Source organism: Hemiscyllium ocellatum, chromosome 21 (assembly GCF_020745735.1).
Source record: "Hemiscyllium ocellatum isolate sHemOce1 chromosome 21, sHemOce1.pat.X.cur, whole genome shotgun sequence".
Taxonomy (NCBI): domain Eukaryota; kingdom Metazoa; phylum Chordata; class Chondrichthyes; order Orectolobiformes; family Hemiscylliidae; genus Hemiscyllium; species Hemiscyllium ocellatum.
Genome location: NC_083421.1, coordinates 36,583,795 through 36,598,446, shown reverse-complemented (window position 1 = coordinate 36,598,446; position 14,652 = coordinate 36,583,795). Strand labels below are relative to the sequence as shown.

At 38.9% G+C, this 14,652-nt stretch overlaps 1 protein-coding gene across 1 annotated transcript in view; it reads left to right on the top strand.

The window, feature by feature from the left end:
* cacna1ba (calcium channel, voltage-dependent, N type, alpha 1B subunit, a) overlaps positions 1–14,652 on the top strand; it is a 600,961-nt gene that overhangs the window by 315,588 nt on the left and 270,721 nt on the right. The gene's annotated exons all lie outside the window — the stretch shown is intronic.

The window sequence follows — 14,652 nt, the reverse complement described above, 5'->3', positions numbered from 1 at the left end:
AGACAATAGACAAGAGACAATAGGTGCAGGAGTAGGCCATTCTGCCCTTTGAGCCTGCACCACCATTCAATATGATCATGGCTGAACATCCTTAATCAGTATCCTGTTCCTGCCTTATCTCCTTGATTCCACAATCCTTAAGAGCTCTATCCAACTCTTTCTTAAATGAATCCAGAGACTGGGCCTCCACTGCCCTCTGGGGCAGAGCGTTCCACACAGTCACCACTCTCTGGGTGAAGATGTTTCTCCTCATCTCTGTCCTAAATGGTCTACCCTGTATTTTTACGCTGTGTCCTCTGGTTCGGCATTCACCCATCAGCGGAAACATGTTTCCTGTCTCCAGAGTGTCCAATCCTTTAATAATCTTATATGTCTCAATCAGATCCCCTCTCAGTCTTCTAGACTCAAGGGTATACAAGCCCAGTCGCTCCAGTCTTTCAGTGTAAGGTAATCCCTCCACTCCAGGAATTGACCTCGTGAGCCTATGCTGCACTCCCTCAATAGCCAGAATGTCTTTCCTCAAATTTGGAGACCAGAACTGCACACAGTACTCCAGGTGTGGTCTCACCAGGGCCCTGTACAGCTGCAGAAGAACCTCTTTGCTTCTATACTCAATCCCTCTTGTTATGAAGGCCTGCATGCTATTAGCCTTCTTCACTACCTGCTGTATCTGCATGCTTACCTTCATTAACTGGTGTACAAGAACACTCAGATCTCTCTGTACTGCCCCTTTACCTAAATTGATTCCATTTAGGTAGTAATCTACCTTCCTGTTATTGCCACCAATGTGGATAACCATATATTTATCCACATTAAACTGCATCTGCATGCATCTGATCACTCACTTAACTTGTCCAGGTCACCCTGTAATCTCCTAACATCCTCATCACATTTCACCCTGCCACCAGCTTAGTATCATCAGCAAATTTGCTAATGTTATTACTAATACCATCTTCTGTATCATTAACATATATTGTAAAAAGCTGCGGTCCCAGTACTGATCTCTGCGGTACCCCATTGGTCACTGCCTGCCATTCCGAAATGGAGCAGTTTATCATGACTCTTTGTTTCCTATCAGCCAACCAACTTTCAATCCAAGTTAGTACTTTGCCCCCAATACCATGTGCCCTAATTTTGCTCACTAACCTCCTATGTGGGACTTTATCAAAAGCTTTCTGAAAGTCCGGGTACACTACATCTACTGGATATCTACATGAGACGCTACATGAGAGAGTTGTATTTGATAACGCACCATGTATAAAGAAGTGTTACGGTACTCAAGGAGTTAAAGAGGATACTGTGTGATCTGGAGCAAGCAGATTCAGGGTCAGTGTATGCACAGACACACATTGTCTGAGCTACTGCAGACTAGTATCTCAATGTATAAGTAGCAGTATTGGCTTAAACACACAGTAAAACATATTGGCAGCTGTGGAAAAGCCTACAGAGCCAGAATCAGAAACAAAAACAGAGTTCAAGAAGCACAACTGAAAAGAGAACACTCGGAATGAGGAATGGGACTTGGGAAGACTTCAAAGGCACAGCTGAGTGAAAAGTGGGAAGACTCTGATGGCAGTCCAAGACCTCTGAAGATAAAGCTGGAAAAGTAGAAGACTTCAAAGAATGGGAAAAGGCCTGAAATGACTTTGATTATAGGGACTACGCAGTTGAACAATGCTGAAGGGAAATGTGAAACTTAGCCTGAAATCAGCAATACTCTGGCAGGCAAATCTGAACAAATTCATAAAGGAAAATCCCAAATTCTGTTCCAGGTTAGCCAGCCCAAAAGGACATTAATGAGCAGATGGGATTTTTCGACAATCAACAATGTTTTTGTGGTCATCATTCGACTCTTAATTCCAGATTTTTATTGAATTTGAATTCCACCATCAGACATAGCAGGATTCAAACCCATGTCCCCAGAACATTTACTGGTCTGTAGATTAACAGTCCAGTGAAAATACCACTAGGCCATTGCCTTTCTCATGGCCTTTATAAAAATCCCCAAACTGACAATATAATTTATCCAAACAACAGTTAGCCCTGAGGTTTTATTACAATAAGACCATGAGAAGTAGGAACAGGAGTAGGCCATTTAGTCCCTTGAGCCTTTCCCCCCAATTAATCAGTTCATAGCTGATTGGACATTCTGCAAGTTCACTTTATTGCCGTTTTCCTTGACTTCCTTACTAATCTAAAAATGTGTTGTTGGAAAAGCGCAGCAGGCCAGGCAGCATCCAAGGAGCAGGAGAATCGACGTTTCAGGCATGAGAGGGACTCATGCCCGAAACGTCGATTCTCCTGCTCCTTGGATGCTGCCTGACCTGCTGCGCTTTTCCAACAACACATTTTCAGCTCTGATCTCCAGCATCTGCAGTCCTCACTTTTTCCTTACTCATCTATCTATCTCAACCTTAAATATGCACAAGGACACTGCCCCCATAGCTCTCTGTGGCAAGGAGTTCCAAAGATTCACAACCTTATGCAAGAAGAAATTCATTCTCATCTCAGTCTTAAATTGACTCACCTTTATTCAGAAACCATGGTCCTCTACTCTCCCATGAGGAGAAACATCATTGAAAGAATTCCAATGAGTAGAACTCAACCTGTTTAACCTTTGCTCATAAGACAATCTCTCCATACCAGGAATCATATTTTCCGATGAAGGATTCCTGAACTCTAGTACATTCACTTATTATACAATTTAGATAGTATTGCTTCGAGTATCTACCATTTAGGATCTCCTCTGCACTAAAGACTTGGTGGTGATGGCTGGCAAGCCTAGATCCATAATTAAAAATCTTCTGTCTTACTTTACTCTCGGCAGCTGAATTTCCCAAAGGTGTCCAAACACCAGCTATTAAAACACTTATTGAACAAAGGCCTGTATCTCAATTTAAGCAGCTACTCCAGATGGTTGAAAAATGATCCACCCTAATTAAAAGGCAGCTATTTTTTTCAGGTGGTCTTTGGAGAACAGAACTTGATCCACAACATTGGATCTAGTTGTGTACCACATTATGCTTATTAAGTAGGTCAATGAGGTACAGTTTCTATTCCTTGGCAACTTACCTCCCCTCAGTCTTTCTCCAGTGAAAGTTGTTCCTCACCTGTGACACAGCCTTACTACCTTAACACATTAACCCCAAATAAGTTTGTTTTAAGTTTATTTCATGTGCTGTCATTGCCTTGGCCAGCATTCATTCCTCATTCCCATTTGTCCTTGAGAAAATGGCGTGGAGCTGCCATCTTTAACAGCAACAGTCCACATGCTGTAGGATTACCCCCAATATTGTGAGGAAGGGAGTTCCAGGATGTTGACTGAGTGACAGTGAAGGAACAGTGATATAGTCCATGTCATGATGGTATGTGGCTAGAAGGTTTCAATGCATCTGCATCGGCCCTTCTAGTTCACAGAAGGTGCTGTCAAAAGAGCTTTGGTAAATTTATGAGTTTTTTACTAAAGCTTTTTCTCTCCCCAATATTTCAATGCCTTTTTCAAAGTACAGTGGTAAATCCGAGTTCTAAAATCTTGTTCTGAAAGTTATTGGCTTTTGACTTTAAAAAAGATTTAAACATTTTGCAATGTAAGTAACTAAATAATGTATTGTCTGCTGGGGTTCTATTTATAACAGTCTTGAAGTAACCCTTTTAGGACCAATACATGAAGGACTGAAGCTTCATTTTTAAAATATTACACAAAATAAGCAGCGATGTTGGTGAATTTTTTTTAATATTCACACATGGGATATGAGTATGTCTGACTAGGCCAACATTTATTGCCCATCCCTAATTGCCCAGAGGACAGTTAAGAGTCAACCACATTACAGTGGATCTGGAGTCATATGTTAATTAGACCAGGTAAAGATGACAGATTTAGAAAAGGGCATTAGTGAACCAGATGGTTTCTTTTCTGACAATCGACAATGATTTCATGGGCATCATTATTTTTTAATCCCAGACTGTTTATGGACTTCAAATTGCACCATCTGCCACAGTGGGATTTGAACCTGGGTCCCCTGCATATTAGCTGAGTTTCTGGATTACTAGTCTAGCAATGATACTACTAGGCCATTGCCTCTCCCAAATGTGTATTTTTCTGCTTCCTTTAGTTTGAAAACTTATCAGCATTCATACAAAAGGCATTAGTGTAGCAGTATCTCACTAACTGCAGTCGTAAGCAAACATATTGTGGAATATAATTAATTGCAAGGTGAAAAGGCAGGTTAAGCAGTTCTATGTGTGACTGAATATGCTTAAGCTTTTTTACCTGAATGGCAAGCTTTCAAAACTGGTGAGTTGTTTACATCTCTCTTGAGAAGGAGTACCACACAACAGTTGAAATGACTGGAGGAAATAAAGGAATTACTACCAACAATGTTTTCAGAAAGAGCTGAGCAGTGCCAATTACTAACAAAATCTTCAGCAGAGCTGGAACAATGCTGGGCTTACCTTGAAATCGACAAAAAACTTTCCAGTTAATATATTGTGTCAATACACTGTTTGAAATGATAAAGCAATGGTAGTTTCACAGGAATAGAGATAAGCATGGCTTTGAATTGGCCAGCCCTTAAAGTTCAGATCACTTCCCTAGTGGATTACACACTAATGAATGAGCTTACCACAAAGAAGGGAGAGATTCAAATCACAGGCACTTTTTATGATTCTGTGGATGATCTGAAGTTTTAATAAGAGTGGGTGAGGCAAGTGTCTTGTTTTTGTTTTGAAATATGTACCAGTATTTATATGGAGGAATTCCAATATTCAAACAGACCTTTAAAACTGTGTGCGTGGGTAGGCAGTAGCAGGACTGTTATCATTTTGTTAAGGATTAGCATGTTTGAATATATGAAGTTGCCCTTTAATGTAACCAAATCTCAATATTTGACTTTGCTGGGCTTGGTCTTGACAGTTCCTGAGAAGCTTGTTGCCACAGAAAATACAACTTGAAGGAATTTAATCATCAAGAACTCAACCTGATTTAATTTTAAGTGTATGTCAGATCTTCAGCAAAGTGGATAATGGTTGTCAGATAGCAGGATAGTGGTGATTGGATTTTTCAGATGCATTTTTCAAACATTAAGTGGCAAATTATATTGGATCAATATATGTTTGGCATCTTTTAGTGCCAGAGTGAGGCACATATAGCATAATGTCCAAACTGGAGTATATTATTGACCCTAACGGGTCATTTGCCCTGTATCAGATGTTGAAAACAAGATTAGATTGGGGGAATTTAAGCTTGCATTTTTTGACATGACCCTTATTCATGCTGTCAGTTTATAGAGGTCTTAATATCATTCTTACAGCAGTGCAAAAAACATTAACAGCAAAGATTTAATTATATCCGTCTACAATTCCAAACTGTAATCAGCACTTTAAAGGGCAACACTTTAGGAGGGAAGGTATCGCAGTGATCATTTCACTGGACTCAGAATTCAGAGGTGTAGGATGACGCTTTGGGGACAGGAATTTAATGAGTAAATTCAAGCCTGGGATTGAAATCCAGTTTCAGTGATTGTGACCATGACCACCTTGTCCACAAATGCCCTTAAGGGAAGGATTAAATCTGCCATCCTTACCAAGTCTGGCTGGCATGTGACTCCATAACCATAGCAATATGACTGACTTAATTGCCCCTTGAACTGGCCTAGCAAGCCACTTGTTCAATTCAGGACAGGCAACAAAATCCCATGAAAGAAATTGAATAATTTAGTTTGAATAGGTTGACATATAGGTGTCTGGGAAAATTAAACTTGTTGATAAAGAAATAAAAGAAAGCCTTACTTGGGACTACACACATTCTTGCAGAAAATTGGTGATTTTGCTCAAAATGGGGTATGGAGTAATGTCTGAATTTATTGTCTTGTTACCTCTGTATTTTTCTTGTCAACTGTTTCATTAATATTTTGATTCCCGCACTAATTGAGGTCACCACAAAGACCCTGCCTTCTCAACCTTGACTAGATGTGGTGACCCTCAGGCTAAACATCACACCAGTCATATTTCTTTAATGAGGGAACAGTCCAATCATTCTCTGGGATTACAGATCGGTCTGTATACAGTGTATTCGCATTGACGAAACGTCAGTTAACGTGATTGCTGAGGTGGGGACACTGTTTCGACAGCACAAACTTTTAAAACGTGTGTTGACTGTAACACAATTACAGTGACAACACTTTAAGCACTGTTGCTAAAGCATGATGTTTCTACAGTGTGGGATTGCACAAGAACACAAGTATTTCACGATAAAGGAACCGATGGTATAATAACTTTCAGCCCAGCTAATCTATGATTATCTTGGTGCTCCTCCCCAGTCTCCACCCTCTCTGATTAACCCTTTGCATTCTGCCCCCAAATAACTGTGTTCCCTTCTCCCTCATTTAAGTATTAAGCAAGTTCGAGAGAAAACAAGGGTTAGTCACTCCTATGTTTGGTATTAGTGTTGTTATAGAAGTAAAGTGGCAAGGAAAAGTATTTACAATGACAATCTATTCTAGTGATTGAGTTTTTAAGCAAATATGTTGTCTTTAATAGGCAAGATTTCAAGCACCAATGCATTCTGTGATCTTTTTACAAGCAAGTACACAGCTAGTAAATGGACTGATGTGGTCATGAATATCTTTATGGTAATAAACTATCTCAGATTAATCAGTTATTCTATATGATAAACCAGTCAGTTCCAGATCTATGTTTTTTATTAACACTTCCTTTCCTGAACTTTAACTGAAGTAATATTTTATTTTATTGCCTATTTATTCATAGATAAGCAATTTGCTTATCTAATAGCTGTTTCTACATATAACTCATGAATTAAATTGGGTGTAGACTAAGAAACAGTAACAGCACAAGGAAACTCTGTAAAGAGAAAATCTTATTTGGATTTAATTTTCATGACAGACACATTTTATTGCAACAAAAGCAAAAATATGAACTATTACCAGATGCTTAATTGATAAATGTCACACTTGATTTCCTGAACTGTTGTTTTTGAGTTTCGATTTCCTTTTTATTAATCAATTTAATTAAAATAGGTTGGCAATTTGTCCTCTATTCAATTAAATTGAAGAGTTGGTCTACTAATATCACAACAATATTAATATTGTTTCTTTATACAACTGTCATCTTATTTTGAGCAAATGGTTCCTTTTTCACCAAAATTAGGATATAGAAGAATATCAATTAGAAAGAACTGTTACATGCTAACAATTAGGGGCATCTGTTCATCTCAGTGTTCATCTCAACTTATTTTCTGCAATGGTAAATGGCCATGCAAAAAAAATGAAAGATGTACATTTATATCGCATCTTTCATGACAACAAAGCATCCTGAGGCAATTGCAGCCAATGAAACTCTCACAAACAGTAATGTGTTTGTGACCAGATAACCTGTTTTTGTGATGTATTTTGAGGAATAAATATTGGTCAAGACATTGGAAGATAACTTCCCTTGTTCATCTTAAAATAGTGCCATGCAATCTTCTATCTGAGAGAGCAGACAGGGCCTTGATTTTAACAGAGTTGTCTACCCTTTTTTGCAAGGGGGTCATATTTGAATTTTTCTCTCACTTGATGAGGTTTGGTGTCAAAATTTCAGAGAGATAAGTTTTGGCACAACAGTAAGCATGAACTTCAGAAAAAAAAATCTAATTTAAATACATGAATAATTAATAAAATTGTTCATTTCAAAAAGTAGGATGAAAGATATGATGACATTCATATTGATATCATATTTGGGGTTTGGATTCCAAAATAGAGGTAGCTGGGTGTTGGTTTCTTCTGTGAAGGATTTTAATTTTTAAAAAAGGTGAGAGAGTCCTTCCAGGACAGAGACCTCAATGCAGCATTTGCCAGAAAATGACAATTAGAACATAAAACAATACAGCGCCTTTGACCCTTGATGTTGGATGGACCTGTGAACTAATCTCAGCTCATCCTCCTACATTATCCCATCATCATCCATGTACTTATCCAAGGATTGCTTAAATACCACTAATGTGGCTGAGTTATTGACATTGACAGGCAGGGCATTCCACGCCCTTACCACTCTCTAAGTAAAGAACCTGCCTCTGACATCAGTCTTAAATCTATAACCCCTCAATTTATAGCAATATCTCCTTGTACAAGCTGACATCATCATCCTAGGAAAAAGACTTTCACTGTCTACCCTCTCTAATACAGAACATATTGCAGACTCCCTGTGGTGTTCATGCAAAGATGTTTATATCGCTGGATTTATGACAGGTAGTTCAGAAGAATTTTAGGTTGAGCAAATTTTATTTTAAATTCATTTCAGAAAACATTAGAGTTGAGTTCAGCAGCAAGTTTAGTTTCTCTCCTACAATGAGTTCAGCGCAGTTTGGGGAACTAATTGCCTCAGCAGAGGGTTTGGTTTATGAAGCTTCCAAACAAGGAGTGCTTGGTTCGAAATCTGTAAGTTATCAGAACTGAGAACATTCAGGCTCTTCGATTTGAGAAAAATTCATGCCGACAAATTTGGAAAGGACTCATCATCCTGCCTCGCTAGTCCATTGCAAAGAAATTATAGGGATCCATTAAAGGGAAACTTGAAGAAGTTTAGATAGGTGTGTACTTTAGTTCAAAATGAGTAGGGTAGTAGGGTGGTGAAGATGGCTTTGGGGTTCTGTAGTGTCAGGGAAAATATTGAAACATTGTTTTGCTGTGTGGGGATGAGGATCATTCTACTTTCTTTTATGTTTAGATAGCTTTGCTTATTTTTCATTCTTCTTTTGTAGAGTAAATTTCTGTTATTAAAGAAAATCTGGATCCTTATGCAAATATATTTTGACTAACTAAACAAATAAAAAACAAGCTGGGTTTAATTCTGGAATCAGATTTATCCAGTAGTACCATCAGCTGGAGTCATCACATAAGCAGCAGCACTGACCAATGAAACACTGTTTGGTTAAGAAGCAAAGTTTGCAAGAAATAGAAATTGCCCCAATCTTGATTACTAAGGAAGGGAATTAGACCAGGGCCAAGGTAAGGAGTTGGATTTAACTAACTTGGTTCACCTCTGAGCTGGCCTTGGCAGAGTTTGTATCAAAGTAGGGTTCTGAAGCGGACTGTCTGTCAGTCGGGAACGTCATACTCTCTGGGAGATGTTTTTTATATGGGAGTGTGTGTGTGTGTGTGTGTGTGTGTGTGTGTGTGTGTGTGTGTGTGTGTGTGTGTGTGTGTGTGTGTGTGTGTGTGTGTGTGTGTGTAATGTGTTTGTGAGTGTGATGTGTGTATGTGCATGAGGCGTGTCTGGGAAAAATGAAATGTGCTTGTATATGTGAGGTGTGTTTGTGTACGTGAGGTGTGTGAGAATGAGGTGTGCATGTGTGTGTTTGAATGAGTGAGATTTGTTTGTGTGTGAGATAGTGAGCTCTGTCTGTGTGTATGTAAGAGAAAGAATGAGGTGTGTTTGTGTGTCTGCGTGAGATGAGTTCCTGTGTATGTCTCACACATGCAGTCTATTCTTCACCACAATCCACATTCCACCCACTCATATGGGCCTCCCAGGTCTTTCTTCACACTCATACTGTCTGTCCTGTCCCATGATCTCTCTCTGGCTTACTGCAGTACTCTCAAAACTGATCACTGATGTCTGCCCAACATATGCTGCTTATTCAATCACAAGCTACGTCATCACCAAATTTGTTGCTGTTAAGTTCACTGGTAAGTTGATCAGCAACAAATACAGATGAGAAAACATCTGTGACTGAATGAGCAACTTGATGAAGGTGGTCTTCCTCCCGGATGGGGGAGAAATTCCAGCCTCAATCTGACTGAACAGCGAGATCTTGCTGTGCAGGTTCATAGTTCGTTGAAAGTGGACTCATTTAATATGCTTGCATTTATTGGTCAGTGCATTGAATAGAGGAGTTGGGAGGTCATGTTGAGGCTTTACAGAACATTGGTTAGGCCATTGTTGGAACATTGTGTGCAATTCTGGCCTCCCTGCTATAGGAAAGATGTTGAACTTGAAAGGGTTCAGAAAAGATTTAAAAGGATGTTGCCAAGATTAGAGGGTTTGAGCTACAGGGAGAGATTGAGTACTTTGGGGCTATTTTCCCTAGTCAGAGGCTGAGAAGTGACTTTATAGCAGCTCATAACATAATGAGAGGCATGGGTAGGGTAAATAGCCAAGGTCTTTTCCCAGGGTAGGGCAGCCTAAAACAAAAGGGCTTAAATTTAAGGTGAAAGGGGAAAGATTTAAAAGGGATCTAAGGGGCAACTTTTTCACGTAACGTGTGATGCCTGTATGGAATGTGTTGCCACAGGAAGTGGTGGAGGTTGATACAATTACAATATTTAAAAGGCATCTGGATGGGTATATGAATAGAAATGCTTTAGAGGGATATGGGCCAAATGCTGGCAAATGGGATGAGATTTATTTAGGATATCTGGTCAGCATGGATGAGTTGAACTGAAGGGTATGTTTCTGAGCTGTACATCACTCTAAAAGATGCCATGAATGGGCAAGCCAGCCAAATAAGGGGTTGGATCTTTTCTTACTTGGGTGCTGGAGTATGGCTGATGTGTGGGAAGCCCACTCCCAATGTCAGATTCAGCTCAATTATGTTAAACTAAGCTCATAGGGAAAGAGGCTGTGGATCGCTGGTTGGTTGACATTCAGGACCATGTCAGTATGTTCTGAATACAGTTAATGATGCTGCGATATATGGGGTTATACATCTTTGCCTGGTTTGAACCATGTTCTGGCTAATCGCCTTTCATTTGTGCAAAATGCCAAATTATGGATTGGATATTTCTCGCTTAGCAAATTGAAGCTGTGGGGCGTGAAAACATTCTAATAACGGCTGGAGCTCAGCAGTTAGCATTATAAGCAAGCACAGCACAGCTGGTTTGTCTGTGATACACTAACAGTGTTAAGCAACCTCAGACAATGGGTGGAAAAAATTATGCTAATCCTGAGGTGTTTCTGTTGGAGCCGATAGAGTATTAGTCTCACAGTACATACACAGTTTAGAACAGAGAAACATTATGGCAATTTGATAGAGCTTTTCAAAATGATGGTGAGAGTGAATAAGAAATGGGCAATAACTAGAGGGAGGAGAAAGTGAGGTCTGCAGATGCTGGAGATCAGAGCTGAAAATGTGTTGTTGGAAAAGCACAGCAGGTCAGGCAGCATCCAAGGAACAGGAGATTCGACGTTTCGGGCATAAGCCCATTTCCTGAAGAAGGGCTTATGCCCGAAACGTCGATTCTCCTGCTCCTTGGATGCTGCCTGACCTGCTGCGCTTTTCCAGCAACACATTTTCCGCAATATCCAGAGGGAGCACATTTGGAAAAATAGGAAGAGTGAAATGAGAATGCGTTTTCTAGGAAGGGTGGACACAAATCTGTTAGTCATTTTAAAAAGCTTGCACAGAGACAGTGGGCTGAATAGCCTCTATCCAAACTATATCATTGTGTGAAGGAGGCTGTGCAGGAAACTAAATTCTATAAGCTTGAAAGAAAAAGCAGTTTGATTGATATCAAAGACATCAGGGTCATTTTCCTCATGCTGCAGCACTTCATAACCTACTTAATGAAAAAAGATCGGTCCGTGTGAGATGAGTGGGACACACTTGACAATTGATTGGCATAACAACTTGAGAATCCTAATTCTAGCTGAAGGGTGAGATGATGGATGTGAGACATGCTACAATTTGAAAATACAAGCCCTTTGAATAGAGATAATGTCAGTAAAACTTTCAAATTCAAAATCTGTATGTCCAGCAAACATATTCTAAAGTTGTTGCAATATCTAATAAAGCAGACAATCCTGGATATTGACAAGGTAAGGCTTGCTTGGAATACAATGTCAGTCGAATTACTACTTTCTTATTAGTGCAGGAAATAGTCTACAAGTTCAGGTAATTATCAAAATGCAGCAAATCCCCTTGCGTGTGACCTTATTATATCACACAGACTTTCAGCCGATATATAATTACATTGATTAAAAGGAACAATGGACTCCACTCTGAACTCCAGGGAATAATAATTGCACAAGTTTCTGATGCTTCATCAATACAAAACAAAAATTTGTTAAAATCCTCAAAAAATATGTGGAGCCGTAATTCCCTCAGCTCCATTGTAACAAGTTAAAGATGAGAATCTACTTCTTTAGAAGACACTGTAAAAAAAGTTCAAACAATGAGGAGGTCATTTTGACTTTTGACAGATGATATTGGAGCCGCTGGCTATTAAACATCTCTCTCAAATTTGATTTCTATTGATGTTAATTGAAAGTAAAATCTCTAGAGATGTGGAATACGTAACTGATTTGATTTCATCCTTTTTACACAATCCTCCAAACTCAGAGCTGTGTCCAAAGTATCTACGATTTAAAGACACCCTCTGCACAATAATTGAAAAGTCATTAAGCAGCCTGGGGTGGTGACAGGTACAAGAACTAAATTAAGTTAGACTAATCTGGTTCTTATTCTCTTCTGAGGAAGAGTCACATCAGACGTAAAATGTTAACCCTGTTTCTTGCTCCAGAGATGCTGCCAGATCAGCTGCATTTCTCCAATATTTTCTGTGTTTAGTTTTGGTTCTCATCCTCTTTAGAACTAGGATGTTTGTGTAGCTGAGGGAGGCCTGCAACAATAAAAGCTTCCACTGGGGAATGCGGGTGTTTTTATTACCCATTGTGTTTATCCAGGCTATTAGTTTAACAGCCAGGCAATAGAAAAGAAATGATCATTCATACTAGAGACGTAGAGATGTACAGCATGGAAACGACTTTTCGATTCAACTTCTCAATGCTGACCAGATATCTGCTCTCATTTGTCACCATTTGGCCCATATCCCTCTTAAACCCTACCTATTCGTATACCCATCTAGATGTATTTTGAATGTTGTAATTGTATCAGCTGCCATCACCTCCTCTGGCAACTGATTCCATACATGAACCAACCTCTGCATGAAAAAGTTACCCCTTAGATTCCTTTTAAATCTTTCTCCTCTCATCTTAAACCTATGCCCTTTAGTTTTGGACACCTCGACCTGGAAATAGACTTTGGTTTTTCACCCAGCCCTAGCCTATTCAGCCTCTACCTATAGCTCACACCCAGAAACATCCTTGTAAGCACTCTTTCAAGTTTCACTACATTCCTCCTAAAGCAGGGAGACCAGAATTGAATGCAGTATTCCAATAGTGACCTAAACAATGTCCTGTAAAACCACAACATGATGTCCCAACTCCATGTACTGAGTTAAAAAAGGCAAGCATACCGAACACCTTCTTTGTCATCCTTTCTACTTGCAACTCCACTTTCAAGGAAGTATGCACCTGCACCCCTAGGTCCCTTTGTTTGGCAACACACTCCAGGCACTACGATCAACTGTATAAGCCTTGCTCTGATTTGCCTTATCAAAATGCAACACCTCACATTTATCCACATTAAACACCTTCTGCCACTGCTTGGCCCATTGGCCCAAGTATCAAAGTCCTGATGTACTCTGAGGTAACCTTCTTCATTGTCCACTACACCATTTGATGGAACTTATAGATATTAAGGATATTTTTAGCTGATTATCTATTTGACTTTAAGCATTTCACTCCACAAAATGTGATCCTAGATTGGGATGCTATTTTAAAATTATCCTGGTCATTTTAGTTGGTTGTTTGCGGAAATTGTGAGTATATGTCAAATCATGAATTTCAACTAACTGCATCACAACATTGTGCGTGCAATGTTCAGTGAACAACTCAAGCAAATTCATGTTTCATTGCAAGTTGGTTCTGCAGGCCAATAGGAAATGTAGGCATGAAAGCAATATGTTAAACCTTGCAAAGTGTTAAGTAAATGAATTAATGACATGATATGCATGGTTGCATAGTTTTTCAAATTAGTCATGGTACCAATTAGCTGTTTTTGACTTCAGATGTGTTTCATCCAAGAGCGTTCTATATATTAAATAATCCGCAACATCAATCAACAAAGACAATGAATCATCTTTGCCAATATCAAAAATTGATTTCTCATTAACATATTTCCAGCTCTGCAACCAATTCTAGGTTGTTGGCATAATACTTTGTGGTAACATTGTACAGTTCAGTTACTGAAAAGTTTCAAACTAAAACTGCATAATTTGTAATTTGATTACAACAGATTGCATATTGTAATTTTGATTTTTTTTTTAAGTATTTGCCATTCGGAATTGTTTAATCCATAAAAATGATTAACTTTGAACATCAAAACAGAATGTTTGAACATATAACTTATTTCAAATAGCTGCAGCTTTGGAAAATTTCTACAGATGAATGAATTACTACATAACAGTTTAGTATTAACTGCAGAGATTTGCTGCTATTTAACTTATAATAAAGCTCATAAAAATCACAGCTACTCGATGTTGTGATTGCGACATCCTTCATTGGTTTTGCTTTTTTATGTAATAATAACATAATTGCATGAGCTGATTTGGAAGACTAAACATAAAGGTGCGAGAGAAATTGAAGCAATATCATTGCATAGAGGTTCATTACTCATGGTCTTCAATAGCTGTAAAATTTTGAATGAATTTAATCCAACAGTTTTATTATGACCATTATTCTCCACACCAACACCAAGTGCACATTATAGTTCAGATATCAGTAGTTAGTACCCTTTATGGAATTATTTGATTTATA